At 44.4% G+C, this 17032-nt stretch overlaps 1 protein-coding gene and 1 long non-coding RNA gene across 3 annotated transcripts in view; both read right to left on the reverse strand.

Moving 5' to 3' along the window:
• Window positions 1-12403, reverse strand: part of ABAT (4-aminobutyrate aminotransferase) — a 48377-nt gene extending 35974 nt beyond the window's left edge. The window contains exon 1 of one of the 2 annotated variants that reach the window (XM_014894511.2): window positions 12243-12403. The gene's annotated coding sequence lies outside the window, so the exon portion shown is untranslated. Of the gene's footprint in view, window positions 1-5028; window positions 5161-12242 lie in introns of those variants that run through there. The other variant, XM_014894518.2, reaches the window with a different exon arrangement.
• Window positions 12404-14338: 1935 nt separating this feature from the next.
• Window positions 14339-16971, reverse strand: LOC148221920 (uncharacterized). The gene is made up of 2 exons (XR_015807256.1): window positions 16838-16971; window positions 14339-14428 (listed from the first exon to the last, which is right to left on the reverse strand). It is a non-coding gene; the product is annotated as an uncharacterized LOC148221920 (long non-coding RNA).
• Window positions 16972-17032: the final 61 nt, after the last annotated feature.

A 17032-nucleotide genomic window follows, 5' to 3' on the forward strand; every position in this document is an offset into this window, starting at 1 on the left:
CCATTGCGGGAGTACAAATTTTAAAGTCACCATGTTGTTTTCCAGAGCTTTTCTACACAAAATGGACAATTGATCAGCATCCAGACAAACTGCTAATCAAAATGCCACTAATACCAACAAGGAAGAGAATCCAACGTGGTTAATCCTGTTCTAGTTCCCTGCTCCTTTACTGGAGACTAGCCTGGAATCTCATGAGTACTGTGAGCAACTGCCAAGGGCTCCAAAAGGAGCCCAGACTTATTTGTAGGACAGATCCCATAATAAGCAGTTGATTTAATTCAAAATAAGAACTGAACCTCATCCCTCACCTCCTTCATAATTTAAAATATGTAATTAATTACATACACAGACTGTAAACAACTCATTTAAACTGGCCTGTACCAGTCATTAGAACAAACTGGTGGCTATAAACTGAACCTGTTAGCCAGATAATCTACCACAGAAAGTGCCACAATCCTATTCAGACAGATGGTTAATGCAGGTACACATCACAAAGCAGAGGGAGAAGGACTGAGAAAAGCTATAGGTGCTTAGACTCACCATGTATAAAACACCGAATTCAAGAACAATTAACTGTACCAGTGATTTATTACTACACTTATTCAGTGTAGTAATAATCGGGATTACAGTTCTTCCTAAGGAAGACTGAGTTCTTGTGCCTCTGCTGAGTGCTGGCTTGGATGATGTGAGGCTAAACTCACTAAACAAAATGATGCTGGGTGAAAAGTACTTTGTGCTGCAAAGTGCTAACAAGTTATGCACAACAACATCATCTAGAGACTCCAGTCAGCACCGTGCCCCATCGTGCTGAGTCATGTCTGTCCGACTGCTTGGAAACCCATCCCACACAGAGACAACAATTCTGTTATAGACTTTTATTTGTGGTGGATTTCTTTTGCTTTAACCCTTGCATCAAATGGCTTAACACCAAACTGCCACTTCCTGGGTAGAGCCTAAATTCTTGCTGTTCTGTATGGCTGCTTTCATCCCTCATATCCACAATCACCCTGCCTGGCAGGCTGGATGCACAAAGAGGATGACAATGACTATTTAAGTCCTGTAGCAGGGCAAGAAACATACAAGTCCCATGTCAGTGATTTTAAATAGTTTTAATAACCATTAATAATTTATCTAAGATGTTTTAAAAATGTGCAGTTCACAAAAGTGGGAGCTGTAACAAAAACCCCACAGACTTGCATATGATTTAATCAAGAGGACAGTGCTAACAAAATCTATTTGAACAGTCTGTCATCAGAAAGGATGTGGCCAACCACCTGCACTAAGTTCACATTCTGCTCTGATTTGCAGCTGTCAAAGGAAGATTCACTCATACAATCCTTCACTGCTAGAAAGTAATCTCCAGCTTCAGTAGAATCAACTGCTAGTGTATTTCTCTGTATCAATGCTACAAACATCCTTCTGAAATAACAAAGATGATACAAGGCAAAACAGGGATCAGATTCTGGCCAGGCTGGTCCACACCACCAAGTAAAAGCACATGGTTAATATTAAAGATATTTTGCTTTTGTGGAAAATATTGGAAGGTTTACTGTGTTACCAGTGCATTTTACTGCAAATGATGGCAAATTCCTCCAGAAGCAACTCTACCCCTGCCTCACACCCTAGAAAGCATCTGCTATACTTCGTTAAGAAAAACACAGCATTTCAAACAACACAGCTAGAGTACTTGAGGAGAATTCAGTATTCAGTAATAGTAGCTCCAGGGTAGAGACAAGATGTCAAAATCCTAAATGTCATACACATCTGCAAGAAATGGGAACAAAACACATCAGTACGACAAGGCAGAGAGCAAAGCATGCAGGATACTCAGCACCAAGTCTTAGTCCTCCTTCAAAAAACAGAGGTGCCACAAGACTCAACAGCAGGGTCTCAGGACCCCAAACATGCATGAAGAGGAAAATCAAAACCTCTCTTAAGGATTTGTATTTGGAGAAGGAATATAGCACAAGCTGGAGTGTCATATCAACTTTTAGGTACTGTGAGCAGTAACAACTAAGTTCACCTTGAAATATATTAATGAGTATTTCAATGCAGTTGGAAGGAAACAAAGTAAGACTGTACAAATGTTGACTCCAAGTTAATTACAAAAATCTGAGTAAACGATTTGCAGACAGTAGGATAAGGATCTTATTTGGTCAAAGAAGATTACCATGAAGGGCAAAACCAAATAAAAAAGACAACTGGGATTGCTTAGCCTTGTGAAAAAGCCAGCACACTGCAGCTTTCCAACTTTGGCTGGCCAGAAGGCTGCTTCCTACCCTAGCACATCCAATAACTTCACACTCCGTGTACAGAGGCAGGTTTTCTTTTGTGAAAGAAGTTAAAAGGCTCATGAACAGAGTGAAATCCAGCACAATCGATACCACTAACTGCAGGGATTCCATATGGTGGGCAGATGTTGAGCTTGAAAAAGTCAGAGGTTGCATGTGTGCAGGGCACCTGAACTGCATCTGCACTGCTCACTAATCATTAACTGCTGTAACTCACACTGACCCAGGGACAGGGCAATCACCCCCCTCTGCTCTTCAGATGTCAACTGCTTTAATTCCCATTAAACATGAGAACTTCACATTCAGAAGGAAAGGGATATAGAAATTAAATACAATTACAGTGAAATTCTACTATTCAAAAGTCCTGTTATTTCCCATTTATTCGAGCAATAGGTAAAAAGGAACAGCTTTTCAAAACAGTACAGGAAACACAGTTATGTACACAGTGCTACAAAGACTCTGTTACTAAATTGTCTAGTATGTTTAGAAGATTATTTTTAGGCTCCAGATGGAGAAAGAAACTAGTGCCAATCTGATTCAGCAAGATATGTGTTTCTCGAGTGGTCCCTTTTACTTCACTGGGCCCATTGACAAAACTGGAGTTGGGAATGAGCCAAAGAACTCTGCTGAATTAAAGGCAAGGTAGAAAAACTGGAAACTGGAGGACTCTCTGGTGATCAAAACCTGCAAGTTACCCACTAGGGAAAAATCCACAAGGCTGCTGCATGAACTGTGCTTATTTACTCCTTATATATTGCCTGTTTAACCAAACTAATGAATCTGCTGCATTATCACACAGGTACTAAATACCTGGATACAAATTTGAGGAGATAAATTGGACCTTACTAAGTGTGCTAATGGCTAAACTCACTGCTGAAGGTTCACTGAGGTACATCTCTATTGCACCCTCAACTCTCATACTAAGTAACACTGACACCTACAAGAAACTGGGCTCTGCTCTTCAGTCTGGCACATCCAAGTGGATATTTTATGCATCACTTTTAGGTAGTTAAAAAGTGTTGACCAGTTTTGGGAAAACTTCCCTAAAGATTTGGACAAATCTTTATAGAAGTTCCAATACAAGTTGAGCAAGTCCAGCTTACTTGCTGGGCTAAGAGAAGAGGGAGCTGGAATCAAGAAACTGATGAAGGATGCCTTGTATAACTGTGATGCTGAGAGGCTACATAAACAGTGGGAAAACAAACCCAGGATAACTACAATCAGTATGGAATACCAAGCTAGTAGTTAGGTTGAACAGCTTGTTTATTTCTTTAACAAAAGATTTTTTGTGGGAGATGTTTATCTTCCTAAGGGTAGGTTATAAAAGTAAGCAGCATTAGCACAATGGGACAGTGAGTGGTTCCCTTCAGAGTGCTGCCCTCACTGGTACTTAACCTCTCTCAAGAGGGCATTGTCACAGAATCGCAGGAAAAGGACAACAGCAAATTTCCCTTCTCCTTCATAAAATCAGGGTTTCACCAAATGGATGCAATTGCAGGATTTATCAGTAATCAGGTAATTCTTCACAGAAGATAAATCACATGCTTTGTTAGTGTCAGTATCATCTTAAGCTGCCTGGTTTTTTTTTCCCTCTTTGCTGTTAACTAGTGACAATAAATATTCAGAGGTTGGAGTTTCACAAGAGATGAGAGGAATGTGGCTGCAAGCCTGCTAATCTTGCTCCCTAGCCAGAGCAGAGGATCAGTTATGCAAGGCTGCATGTGGATTTTGACCAGATATAACAAACAGCTCCTTTCTCCTCTCCTTTCCTTTTGGAACAACAAAAGTGAGACTGTGAGCCATTTCCTATCATTTATTAGAACACTCCAGAAACTAATTTCCTCTGCTTATTTTCTGGGAAAAAACAGATACTTTATGCATAAAGTGTTACATCCCAAAATGATGCAACCAGCCCTGGGTGTGCAGGGTAGTAGCACCTTCTGAGATTCTTTTCGGAAGAGCCCCACTTTGAGCTAGCTTTCCTGCCCCCTGCTCCCATCATTCAGTCTCCCACCCACACAGAGAGATTCCTAATTCGGGGAAGATAATCACCAAAACCTTCTCGGTGTCCAGTGGAGTCACAAGTTCAGCTCAGAGCAAACCAGTGAAAGAAGTGTGAGGAACAAGAAGTCCACCCTGAGAAGCCACCACGGTTGACTCCCTGTTGAAACATCACCTACTCATGGAACCCATGGCCATTAGCCAGTCCTACCATTTTGATTGAAACAAGTTCCATTACACCAAAATCTACAGAGAAACAAAGCAACGAACTCTAAACTGATAAACAGACAGGAAACGGTCCAATTTTTATGAATTAATGAACAGCAGGAATCCTACAGCCTACATCAGTCACAAGAGGTGTTTTCCAATCACCTTCTTGGCCAAGGCAAAAGAAATTACTGATGAGAAATTAGGCAAGCAGTGTCCTGTTACTGCTAAAAGGAAACGGCATTTGAATTGCATTATTGAAAGAAGAAAAGCACAAGATTTGTCAGTGATAGTTACTGCAATGCACAGATTGCTGCTGCCCAAAGGCCCTATAACATGAATCCAGCCCCTGGCACTGCTTGTCACTGTCTTCACTTGCCTCTACTCCCTCCCTTTGCAACACCAGCTCTTTCTGTTTTGCTTCAGCTGTTTTACACAACAGCCAAGGCAGAAGCATCGCTCCAGCAGCCCTTTCCAACCCAGTGCCCAAACCACAGAACAAAGATTTGCTCCCCTGTAGATCCATTACCTGGTAAAACCACCCTGCAAACAAGGAATGTGGAGTTCATCCGAGCCCAGCTCATCCTCTGCTTTCCTACCTCCACCAGCACACTCTGATTGTGTAATCCTATTTCTCTCTCCAGGAAGCTGCATTGCAGCAATAGCTGTGGAGCAAAAAACAAGCCTTGCTTTATATTGGAGCTGAGAGGGGAGAACATGACAGTGAGTGGCAGCTCAGTCCATACAGGTAAATCCCATCCCTCACACCTGCAGCATGGTCCATACAGGTAAATCCCATCCCTCACACCTGCAGCTCAGTCCATACAGGTAAATCCCATCCCTCACACCTGCAGCATGGTCCATACAGGTAAATCCCATCCCTCACACCTGCAGCTCGGTCCATACAGGTAAATCCCATCCATCACACCTGCCACAGGGGCCCACCAGTGTCTGTGTGCTCAGCTCTGCCTGAAGTGATGCAGCTGTTAAGGATGGAGAAGTCATGGCTCATAGCCTGGCCACAGCATCCTGTGGCAGGATTACCCTCTGGCCTGCTGCCATAAAGCATCTTACACCTGAAATCTGTCCAGAGCAGTTTGGTTTGGATTCTAACAGCTTTTTTACCTCTCATGTGCTCTAATTCCCACTGAGGCAACCACTTATATAATCAGATATATACAGTGCGAGCTATTAAAAATGCTTCAATATAAACTTACTATTGCCATCCTGCTCCCAGTGTCCTTATGGTTTTTTTTGTGAACATCACATCAATATGAAGCAAGAACCTTGCAAAAAATGTGTCATTCACGACAGATGTGGAGTTAACAGAGAAGAAAAAAATAGCTGGTTCCCATTATTTGAGAAGGAACCTGACAGACAAACTGGGAGGATAATACAAACAGAAAATATTACTGCTATTAGGCTACACCAAGTTTATTTAAAACACTTAATTTTCATTATATTTATGTTACTAATGCACATTTATGTAGTATTGCCAGACCAATTAAAACATATGAGTTGATTTCAGTTGTTTGTTGTCAGAGATGCTGCCAAGAACCTCTGCACACTTCATCTTTCACTAAAAGAGGAAGCCAAAATTGGCTGCTATGGTGATGTTCAAAGTCTTTAATCAAAATTGAGCTTGATGAGTTACAAATACAAATGAGTGATATTATTCTTTCCTTTCCCTGCAAACTAATTTTCTCTTCCTGTTTTCCTCAGTGGCTTTTGAAGCATGTATTCCTGCACTACCTCATTCAGGAAGGAAAAGGCCTGGAAGGCAAGAGGTGATATCTCTTGTGAAAAAAATCTGCAAGGCTGTTCATTTTCTGGGAAGAAGGAGGAAAAGGTGATTTTATTCCCAGAGTACAGGCAACAAAGCAAGCAGTGGGGAAGAAATTTCCATGGGGAACTTGCTTTGCCCAGTGTAAGGCTTACTGATGGAATCTGGATGTTTTAAATTGAGCCAAACATCAAAAATAGGACACCACAAAAACATCATCACTAATTTATGTGTTTTCCCGACACCCACTGTTCTGTGAGAAACCAGTGATGAAACCAAGGTTACAAGGGGAATGGAGGGAAAAAAAAAAGCCCTGAATAAAACCCAATACCCCAACAAACAACTAGAAAGAAAACCTCGTGCTGGCAATCCACACTCTTGGGTAACACTTTTCCAGGTTTCCTTTAAACATTCCTACCTTTGCCACTGCTGCTTCCCCCAGCTCCCCTTCCACAGAGCAGCTCCTTCACCCAGCAGGACAGGGCATGTTCTGCTGTGCCTCCTGCAGAGATGGAACGGTCTTCTAGGCAGAAGCATCTGTTTTTAGAGCTGACAGGTAGGACTGAGAGCTCTTAGATCTGAGACACCATGAACACAAGGGCTGGAAAGCTGCGTGGGAAGAGCAGTGGAAATGGAGAGTACACCACGCTGACACTGCGGGCAGCTGAAAAGCTCCAGGACAGGAAACCTGGTGCTCATGACATGCAGATAGCAGCAGAGATGAAAGGAAATGCATGAGAGAAGCTCTGATCCCAATTCCAGGATCATCCATGCTCCCAAACACGGCCCATACAGGCGGGACAGTGATGGTGTGTGGGGAGCAGAGAGCAGACTCTGACACGGGAACCTGAACCCAAACCTCTCCAGGGACCCAGCAAAAGGCACCCTAAGGGAGCCAGCACAGAATACAAACGCACTGTGAACCAAAGGAAGCACGGACAGGCTTCTCCCACAGCAGCAGCCCCCTCCTGGGCAAAAGAACAGCTTTGTGCTTGGGAAGACATCTCAGAGAGGCACTCCAGAACAGCCACCCTCACATGGGTTCCACCAGCCGCCCACCTTGGAAAAGGCACAATGTCACAACCCAAGCAGGCCAGGGTTAAATTGGATTAGTGTATTCCAGCAGGTGCCAGGTAAGGACTGCCCAATTTCTTTGCTGTTATCCAACCAATTTTCTAGGTACTTGAACTCACCAGGTTTCAAACTTCAGGCATTTTGGGGCCATTACTAAAAAAATCCGAAGTAAAACAGAATTATACATGGGCGCAACGGCTGCAAAGGAATGTATTTTCATTTGTAAAATTAAAACTGAACTTTGGAGACAGCAAGGGAAATTCCTGATAGAATAAGGAACATTTTAAAGCGTTTGAGTTAAGGAAAAGCTGGAGATAGGTTTAGAAGTCTTTTCTACTCTCAGAAAATTACAGCTACACAGCTAAACCAATAAGTTTGGCACTTCATCTTGTCACCTGGAGTGTATTTGAGACAAACTGACTCTTTACATGAATTCTTTAGCAAGCTGCAGAACATCCCCCAGAAACACCAGCAGAACTAGATGTTAGTGTTTAAACTGCCAAGTTTCCCAAGAGCACAAGAAGGTAAACACTCCCTGCCACTGCCAAGTTGCATTTCAGGAAAATCACAAAATCTGAATGGGAAAGTCAGCAAATCTGAAGCTTTATTGCCTTCAAAGTGCCTTGCACCTTGCCATAGAAGTTCTATAGGACACTGCATTTCAGCCAGAGCCCCAAGGAGGAGTTTGATACCATACAAGCACTCACTACACAAATACTTCATCACCTGCATAAAAACTGAGAGAGGTTCACTGAAATAATGGCAGAAGACATTACAAAGGGGAATTAAGTGTGAAAAACTAAGTTCACGTTTTTTCAAGCTGACAGCATTCACTTACTAAAGGCAGTTGAGTGACTTTGGTGCTTTCTCTCATCCAACAGGACAGCACAGATTTATCATTTTATAAAAGTTGAGTTCATCACTAGGGCAGACTTCTCCTTGTCCTGGACACTGCAGGTGCCCAACCCAACCCTTCAAAAAGGCACTTAATGAGATCACCTCCTTGCTGGTGCCATAAAATAATTCCATGCATGTCCAGCCCTTGCTAGGACATGCATCCATTTCCACAACAAAACTTATGGCCATAGAAGCTGTCACACACAAAATTCAAAATACTCCAAATGCACAAACTAGGAAAAATGAACCTAAACTTCATGCTGCAAAAGGTGGGATTTTTTTTTCAAAAAGAAAATCATGCCCTCCAAAAATATTTTCCCTGCTGCAAGTAGATGTATCTCCACTGGACAGCAAGAGACAAGATTCTTCCACACAGCCAAGAGTTGCAACACATAAGCAAGGTTCCTACCTCATTCTTCTGCTGAATTTCTAGTGCTGTCTAAATATGGAAAATGAAGAGTAAAATATTTTGTGAAAGGAAAAACAATCTAATACAAGGATACAGTACAGAACCTTACTCCCACAGATCAGAAGAGAGTCTGAAAGCCACAGAAATAATTTACAACAATATTCTGGTTTTGCATGCTTTGGAAAACCCCCAGAATACTGTTATTTTTGCACAAACACCATATGGCTAAGGAAATATCACTTTCTCTGTTTTCCTGGACCATAGCTGTCATTTCAGGCAATAGGACCATGATCTGATAAAACAGATCACAACATTCAGAAAACCAAGAGGGGACAGAGGTGGTTTTCAAGCCACAGAACAGCGGCTGGAAGAATTATCTACCTTCAGCTGGTAGCAGCTCTGACCCCTAAGGCAACCTCTTCTGTACATAAAGAAATTTGAAAGCAGATCCATCTGTAAGAAGAACAGGGTGTTTTCAGCCTCTGGAAAGATAAATCTATTACATAACTTTAAAAGCATATCCATCCTTCCACAGGCAGTGGGCCTACTGTGATAATTATCTGTGTGGTGGATTCTTGGTCTTTAAGCTCCACTGCTCCTGATGTGTCATTTTTGCTTTACTTGTCCCTACCTACCTGTACTTTCACAGCTCCCTACATGTCAGCACCAGCTGCTTTCCTTCTGATGGCACCCAACTCTTTTATGTTACTTATTCTTTCAGATGGGGTATGACACCTCACTATTTCACTCAGACTTATCACTATGCCTGAAAAACTCTAAAGAGCTTAAAAAGAACTGCAAAAGAAGAACAGGAACTACTGGAAAAGTCTGCTTGACCAGAAGTCGTGCAACAGACGGATAAGGTGAAACATACAAGGAGGAATAAAAACGTATTTGAAAACAATAATGACGAGAAAGGTCTTACATGAAATCTGAGAATTACTCAAGATCTATTCCTTTCTCCTCCCTGCTCCTTCTGACAAAGGCATAGCCAAGAGCAAAGGACAGTTATCCAAGTTCAAAGAGTCCCCATTCGATTTAAAGTTTTTGGTATTCAGCCAATTCAACAAGATTTAAAGATAAAACTGGGCTGTGTCTTTACAGCAGAGATACAACAGTGAGTGTTACCCTGTTCATATAGCATGTACACATACTGCCACTCAACAGCCTTTTCTGAGACACTTCCACAAGCTGATTTCATTTGGCTAAGAAAGGAAGGGAATTTAATTTGCAATTGAAACACACAAAAAATTTTAACAGTGTTTCTGGAATGGACTCTCAATCCTAGAATTCATGAAACAAAGCTCGGAAGCCAAGAACCAGATCCAACTGGCCTTAGAGCAGCTGTGAACTCTGATCCTGTGAACCCTAATAATCCCTGAATTTCTGAGGCTAAGCAGTGGGAGAGGTACATCATGGCATCACCTGAGCTGTTTAAAGTCAGGCCCAACACTCAGAGCACAAACCCAGAGGAAGACTCTGCACTCCCAGGGCACGAGTGGCACCTGCACACACAGGCAGCTACAGCTGGGCTGCTGCCCAGTGTGCCTGTGGGGACACAAGGCATTGGATAAACTGCTCTCAAACCTGCCTGTTAAGCAACACACCACACAGACAGGGCACAGGGAACCACCTGGAGACCCCCAAGCTGCTGGCAGGGGCAGCGAGAGCTGGTTTGAATGAACATACACATGGCAGGCAAGAATCTGAAAAAGTCCAGATCAGGACATTCTCCTTTCCCAATGACAGCACAGCTGCCAGCAGGACACCTACTGATTTGCTTGGTGTTAATTTGCATGCTGTGCTTGCTTACTGCCTCTGGGCATAAATATCCAATTTTATCCACTCATTTGAGTGTACTTTGTGTGTGGACACACAAGACACCTCACTGTACAGTATGTCTCTGAGGCTGTCATCCCTCAGAAGACTAAAGCCCTAATGAAAGACTAATAAAACAGTTTTATTGCACTTTCCACATGTATTTTACAAGATGTCAGCTTGTCTAATAACACTGCACACTTACTGACTCAGGTCTCCATTTATCTGCAGATCTCTGAATCACTGTCCTCTACGCTCAGGATTGTCCAGGAGGAGCCACACACACAGATTGCAGACACAGTGACCTGAACCCCACTCCCGGTCTGCAAAGCTATCCAGGATGGAACTTGCAATAACAGCTTTCTTTCCCTGTACCTCTGTCAGTCAGACCAGTGACGTTTGAGGACTGCTTTGAACACTAAGGATGAGAAACACCATGAAATCCAGGTATTATCCTTCTTTGCATGTGCAGTGCTTCAGTACAGTGAGCTGTGATCCAGCATTTGAATCACTGACCTCCAAGTCTGCATTTGCAACTCCAGTCAGAGAAGACAAACTGCCCCCCAGACAGAATTTGCCCAATACTCACACTACAGAAAAGACAATTACAACAAAAAAACCCAATGCAACAAGCACTGCAAAATTGCCAATTCAATTTATAACACAATAACCATATTATAACAGGAGTCAATAGGTGATTTCCTTACTCTGGAGCTTCCAGAAGGCAACCCTACTATTACCCTCCTTTTATAACAGTTGGCTTTCAACCTTTACCAAATTCCTTGCTTCAAACTGTAAGAGGAAAGACCCTTTTAAGAGCCCATCAACTGTACGTTTGAACTGTAGGGCAAAATCCAGGATATATAAGCCTGAACATTCATTACTGATTACAAAATCACTTGGAAATCTCCCACAGTAGCTCAGTTTCTCTGCATATAATTTCCTCCTCTGTTTATTTTATAAACAGAGATGGAGAATCACAGAGGCAAAAGCCAAGCTAGGCAGAGGCAAAGCTACTTTAAGCACTGTAAGGGAAGTGATGCTAAGGATGTACCAAACCAGAGCAGGAGGTATTGGCTTGGGGTTTGCATCAGCAGCACCAGCTGGAGAACAGGAAACTGAAAAGCTCAGCCGAAGTGCAGCACCAGGCCTCCACTTACACCATTCCTCAGCTGCCTGCAACACCTCAACCAGGGGAGCCCTCCACGCAAAGCCGGTGCCGCTCTCCCCGCGGTACGCAGCTGTTTTCTCACGGGTTTGGTGCCCTCGCCTTCCCTTTTCCCCCTTTCCCCGCCGCAGGTCCGTGCCGGGGCCGACCCGCCCGCCGTGGGTGCCGCTGCCGAGGCACAGAGCATCCCAAAGCCGCCCCGCTGCGGCCGAACGCCGGGGAGCCCCGAACTGCGCTCCGGGGTGACCTGGGGAGCCCCGCCGGCTCCAGCCCCGCGCTCGGCTCCGGCAGGGCAGGGAAGGACAAGGCAAGGCAGGGAAGGGCAGGGCAGGACAGGGTCTCCGGGCAGGCAGGACGGCACCGGCCCCCGCGACCCCCGCCCGCCAGCGGAAGCCCCGCGGTCGCGGCCCGGCGCCGCCCCCCTCCCCGCAGGGTGCGCGGGGCCGGGGACCCGGCGGAAGGGCAGCAGCGAGCGGCGGGGGACGCGGGGCTGCTCCGGCAACGCGGGGATGGAGACGGGGGCCCGCGGGGAGTCCCGCTACCGGCGGCGAAGGCAGCGGCCCGTCCGCAGCCCCGCGCGGCTCGGGCGCTCACCGGGAGGTGCCGTCCTGCGGGGCTGCGCGTCCTGCGGCGGCCGCGCCGGGCTGAGCTGGGCTCTGCTGAGCTGAGCTGAGCTGAGCCGAGCCGAGCCGAGCCGTGCCGTGCTATGCTGCGCTGTGCTGTGCTGGGCCGGCCGCGCTCCCGCCGGCCCCGCCGCCGCCCGGCCCCGCCGCACCCCGCCCGCCCCGCGCGCCGCAGCCAATCAGCGCCGCCGTCCGCGGCCCCGCGCCCGCCGCAGCCAATGGGAGAGCGCGGCCGGGGCTCGCCCCCGCCGGGAGGGGCGGGGCCGCCGGGGACCCTCAGGGGGGCCGGGGCCGGGGCCGACCCTGACCCTTCGGCTCGGGGCTGTCCTCGGTCCTGTCCCCTTCCCGTTGTCCCCCTGGTCCGTGTGCCACCGCGCTTCCACCACAAGGGCAGCGAAGCCTTTTCCCCATCCGCGATGGGAATCCGTGCCTGCACTGTTACAGCTCCACTAATACCCACTGTTCTTTCCTTATTGCCTCGTATTTACCTGCTGCCACTTGGGACATACTTAATTTAGCAAAGACAGCAAGTGAGAAAGTATTTTGATCTTTTCGTATTAGAAATTCAAATTAAACCCAGCGCGATATCAAACTCCAAATTTAAAACCCAAATCTTCACCAGCATTTAAGCCTGGCCTAGAGAAAACACGTTTTTATTGTGGACAGTAGTGGAGTGAAGCAGCTCAAATCCCCAACGAGCCCTTTGGCTCAGTTGCTGCTTGGTTCTGCTGCAGCAATGTGGTGTTTGAAGACAGAAGTGATGCCCTTGAGCTCCAACCCAGTAATAAATATTATAATGTATTTCGTCCACAACAGACCCTATGGCAAGCATGTTGAACCTTACCTGGACTCTTATCTTACAGAATTCCATGTCTCGTTCACAGTCTCGGTTTTCTTCAAACCTAAGACGTGGCTACAAAAGGCCAGTAAGAACTTCTGAAATGCACACCCCTGTCCTGTGAGCAGCACACGGGCACCCTGTCCCTGCGCAGGTGACTCCACAGAACTGGGATTCATAGCAGATGCACCTCAGTGACAAGAGAGGGGAGTGCCAGACCCTGCTCAGGTGCCTCCATGGAAGGCTCCAGGGAGCAGCTATTGTGGCACAGCAGCTGAAAGCCACCGACAGGAGAGCTGGAGAGGACACAAGCAAGGCAGGAACGCTGCGGGCTCTGAGAGGCCAGAGCTGTTGTTTTGTGCTGCAACATCATCAATTTGCAGATGGTGTTACAGGATCCTTCTGTCCCTGCACACACCACTTGAGGCTAGGACATCCACGCCTCCTCATTTCCATTTACCCTGCCCAGAACCCTTCTGGCTGTCAGTTTATTCCAGTAAGAAATACTTAATGGTCCCAAATCGCAAGGGAGGCGGCAGTTCAGCCATTCAGATGGCAGTAAGCCATTTGTATCATAAAGGATAAGGAAGCACTAGAACAGATTACTGGGAGAAATACAGGATCTCTATGATGAGAGCATTTGATAACACTTATCAAGATTCTCAGATGAATATGATTCTGCTTTGAGAGGAATACAGAGCAGATAAATTTCCTGGCACCCCTTCTGATCCTCTTAAAATGTAAACCTGCTACTGATATCCCATAGAACAAGAACAGAGCAGTAAACTTTTCTTTTTTCATGCTATCTTCTGTCCAACTCCCTGTCAACTTTCTTGCCTAATTTATTACATGTATTTTTACTTAACTTTGAGACAGAAATTATGTTACTTCTAATTATTATTAACATCTTATGTATCTTGCTCACTATCTGACAGGTATCCCCTTTGAATATTTGCTCAAGAAGCTTAGAGAATACACTCAGCTTGCTTGCAAGCTAGGGATGTTCCTTTGCATCTCTTCTTGCTCACATCAGTGGGGCTGGCCCAGGCCATGTGTAAATAAACACATACACACACACATATATATATGTAGATATTTTGATATTTTGTTACTACCTTTAGTGCTGGTATTGTTAAAGAAATTCCATGTGCCATCTGCTGGGGAAACTCTCTGAGGCAATCTGGTGTACTGACACAGCTGACTGCATTGCTGGCAGCATAGAGAGGCAGTTATTTCTCAAGAGGAAGCTTTATTCTGTTAATGCACCAACTTGCAGCACAGATGCAAAGGGCACACAAAAAGCCAGAGTCAAGATGAGTCTGTAAAAGAACACAAACCTCTGGACCTATGTCACAGCATGACAGTCTGGCAGCAAGATTTTCAAATCCTCCTACTTCACTTGAACCTCCAAACTGTTCACGTTACAAATACCATGATCACACTCAGGAAGTGAACTGCATTTTAAAGACAAGTTGCTAAGCATTAAGTGAATAATTTTCAATTTACTTGCAAATTGAAGAATCTCTGCAAGCTTATGAGACAGGCAGCTTTCCTTGCCATGCTATAACAAGCAGACAGGAATTCAGCACCCACTTTTCCTGTACCCAAGACTCAGCACCAATAACTGTCTTTAAAATCAGCAGCAGCATTTGGCTGTCATACTCATGGCAGTCTGACTCCAGGTAATGTGGTTTCAGGCACAGGACTGAGGAAAATCAGCTTTGCTAACACACCCTGCACTGCCACATTGGGAGCACAGTTACACAAAACTCCAAAGTAGACCCAGATATCCATTGCCATCAAAATAATTGGTCTGCTCTCTCTTTATACCCCAGCAACAGATCCCCACTGATGGCCCTGACTCCATCACAGGAGTCAGTTGGATTAGGTCTCATTGATCCAATAGAAAACTACACTTGCAATTAGGTTTCCTGGGAATCAAAAACATAGAATTCAGACTGCAAAACTGCTATAACCAACACTATGGAAAGGGAAAATATACAACTGGAACACAAAATATGCTCAGTAAGTAGAAAGCTTGGACACACAAAATTATTTCTCCAAGTTTTAAGATGTTGTCTACCAGAATGAAAAAAACAAAGCAAACAAAACAAAACCCAGAAATGCAACTGCCAGGGACAAAGCCCTTAATCCTCTGGTGAAAATGGAAAATGATTGGAACTAGTTAGTGGTGGATGTAGAAGTCCACAAACGGTTGAGTTAATGAACAATCTCGTGATAGTTATCTGCTATAAAACTTTGAGATCCACTTTAAGTCCTCATCTTCTTAGGAATGAGAAGTCCCCACCACACACATACACAAAAGTACATCCACTTTTTCCTAGAAAGTTGCCTGAAAACCCCAAACTGCTGGAGGCAGCCTCCTAAAGCTACTGTCAAAAAGTAGGCAATTAAACACCACATTTTTTCTGGATTATTTCCACTGCAACTTCATCTGCAAGTCTAGGTGAGAAGTGCAGAACCACGCATGCCACCTAAGCTGTTAGTCCAAAATACAATATTGTCAAACGAGAAAGGAGCAGGGTGTTGAACAAACTGTAAAATGTTTTGACTCGAAGTGTTGTACAGCAGATGGAGCTACAAGGATGGCCTACAAATAGCCACCTACACTTGAGAACAGCCAGCAATGATAAATATACAGAATCTATCCCATCAAGGGAGCGCCTTCAACTTTTTTCTACTGCAAAATGACACACAGACGTTCACAACAAAGCAACTCTCAAAGCTTCACATCAAGAAAGATTTAAAAGAAATAAATGCAATTAGTCTGCAGTGCTTATTTGGGTGTAAAAGTTCAATTTCTTCTGACCAATAATTATAATTGTGTCACCTTTGCTTCTCTTAAGAGAGATAAAAGCAGGAGAGGGATGGGGACTGAGAAAAGGCATTTGTTGTTTCTCCATATGGCAGTGACAAAAGTGTAAATCAATTTGTCTCAAACCAGATTGCTCCTGGAAGATTGTGTCTCTATCCATTACCAGACTTCCCAAGAAGATGTGGACACTCCCTTTTATCAGAACTAAGTGCACTGCAAGGGTTCCACAGCTTCCCCTTCACCTCCTCTATGTTCCTCTCTCCAGAAAATGATCCATCTGGATGACTGCTGGATTTGCCAACCAGATCCAGAAATGCTCCCAACTTCCTGATGACTTTATTTAGCAAAAGAGAAAGTCAGTGTTCTAAGTGAAAACTTAATCTCCACAGCTGAGTAGAAATATTCATAGGTTTTAATTTAAGTCCCTACTTTCTCTTTCACAGAAATGAAGGACTTGCAGATGAGTTTCTGTTGATAATTCCAAAGACTTTGAGAAATCCCGTGTGAGAAAAACCACAGGATTCCCTAACTGCTCCCACTATTTCACATCAGTTCAAATTGATTCTTGTACAGCCTTCAAAAAATCACTACTGAAATAAGCAGCTACATTCAAAAATAGTTGAACCTACCAAAGTTAGTAACATTACATAACAAACCAATAAACACTAGTTTGGGAATCTTTGGATTAAAATACAGTTTTTTATCTTTGAAGTTCAAATTAGGGTTCTGAGAGAGAAGTTTTGTATTAATCTAGGCAGATATGTGTTAACATAATGTAATTTTTACTTTGACTGTACTCACAGGGAATGGTCATCATCATCTAATAACCTAATAACCTAATAACACAAAACATAGGTTTTCACACAAATAAGCAGGTTATGAAATAACTGACCTACACCAAATGTAAAACAGGCTTTCAAGAAGTCCAACAGATGCTTCTAATGAATGTCTTGCACACTCCCACAAGTCCCAGGCTGGAACAGCTCCATCACTGACACTCTCCTGGTGCTGAGCAATGCAGTGGGCACAAGGATTTCCATGGCAGTGTATATATGGCAAAGGGATACAAACACAACAGTGCACATAA

This window comes from Sturnus vulgaris, chromosome 16 (assembly GCF_052056855.1).
Source record: "Sturnus vulgaris isolate bStuVul1 chromosome 16, bStuVul1.hap1, whole genome shotgun sequence".
NCBI lineage: Eukaryota > Metazoa > Chordata > Aves > Passeriformes > Sturnidae > Sturnus > Sturnus vulgaris.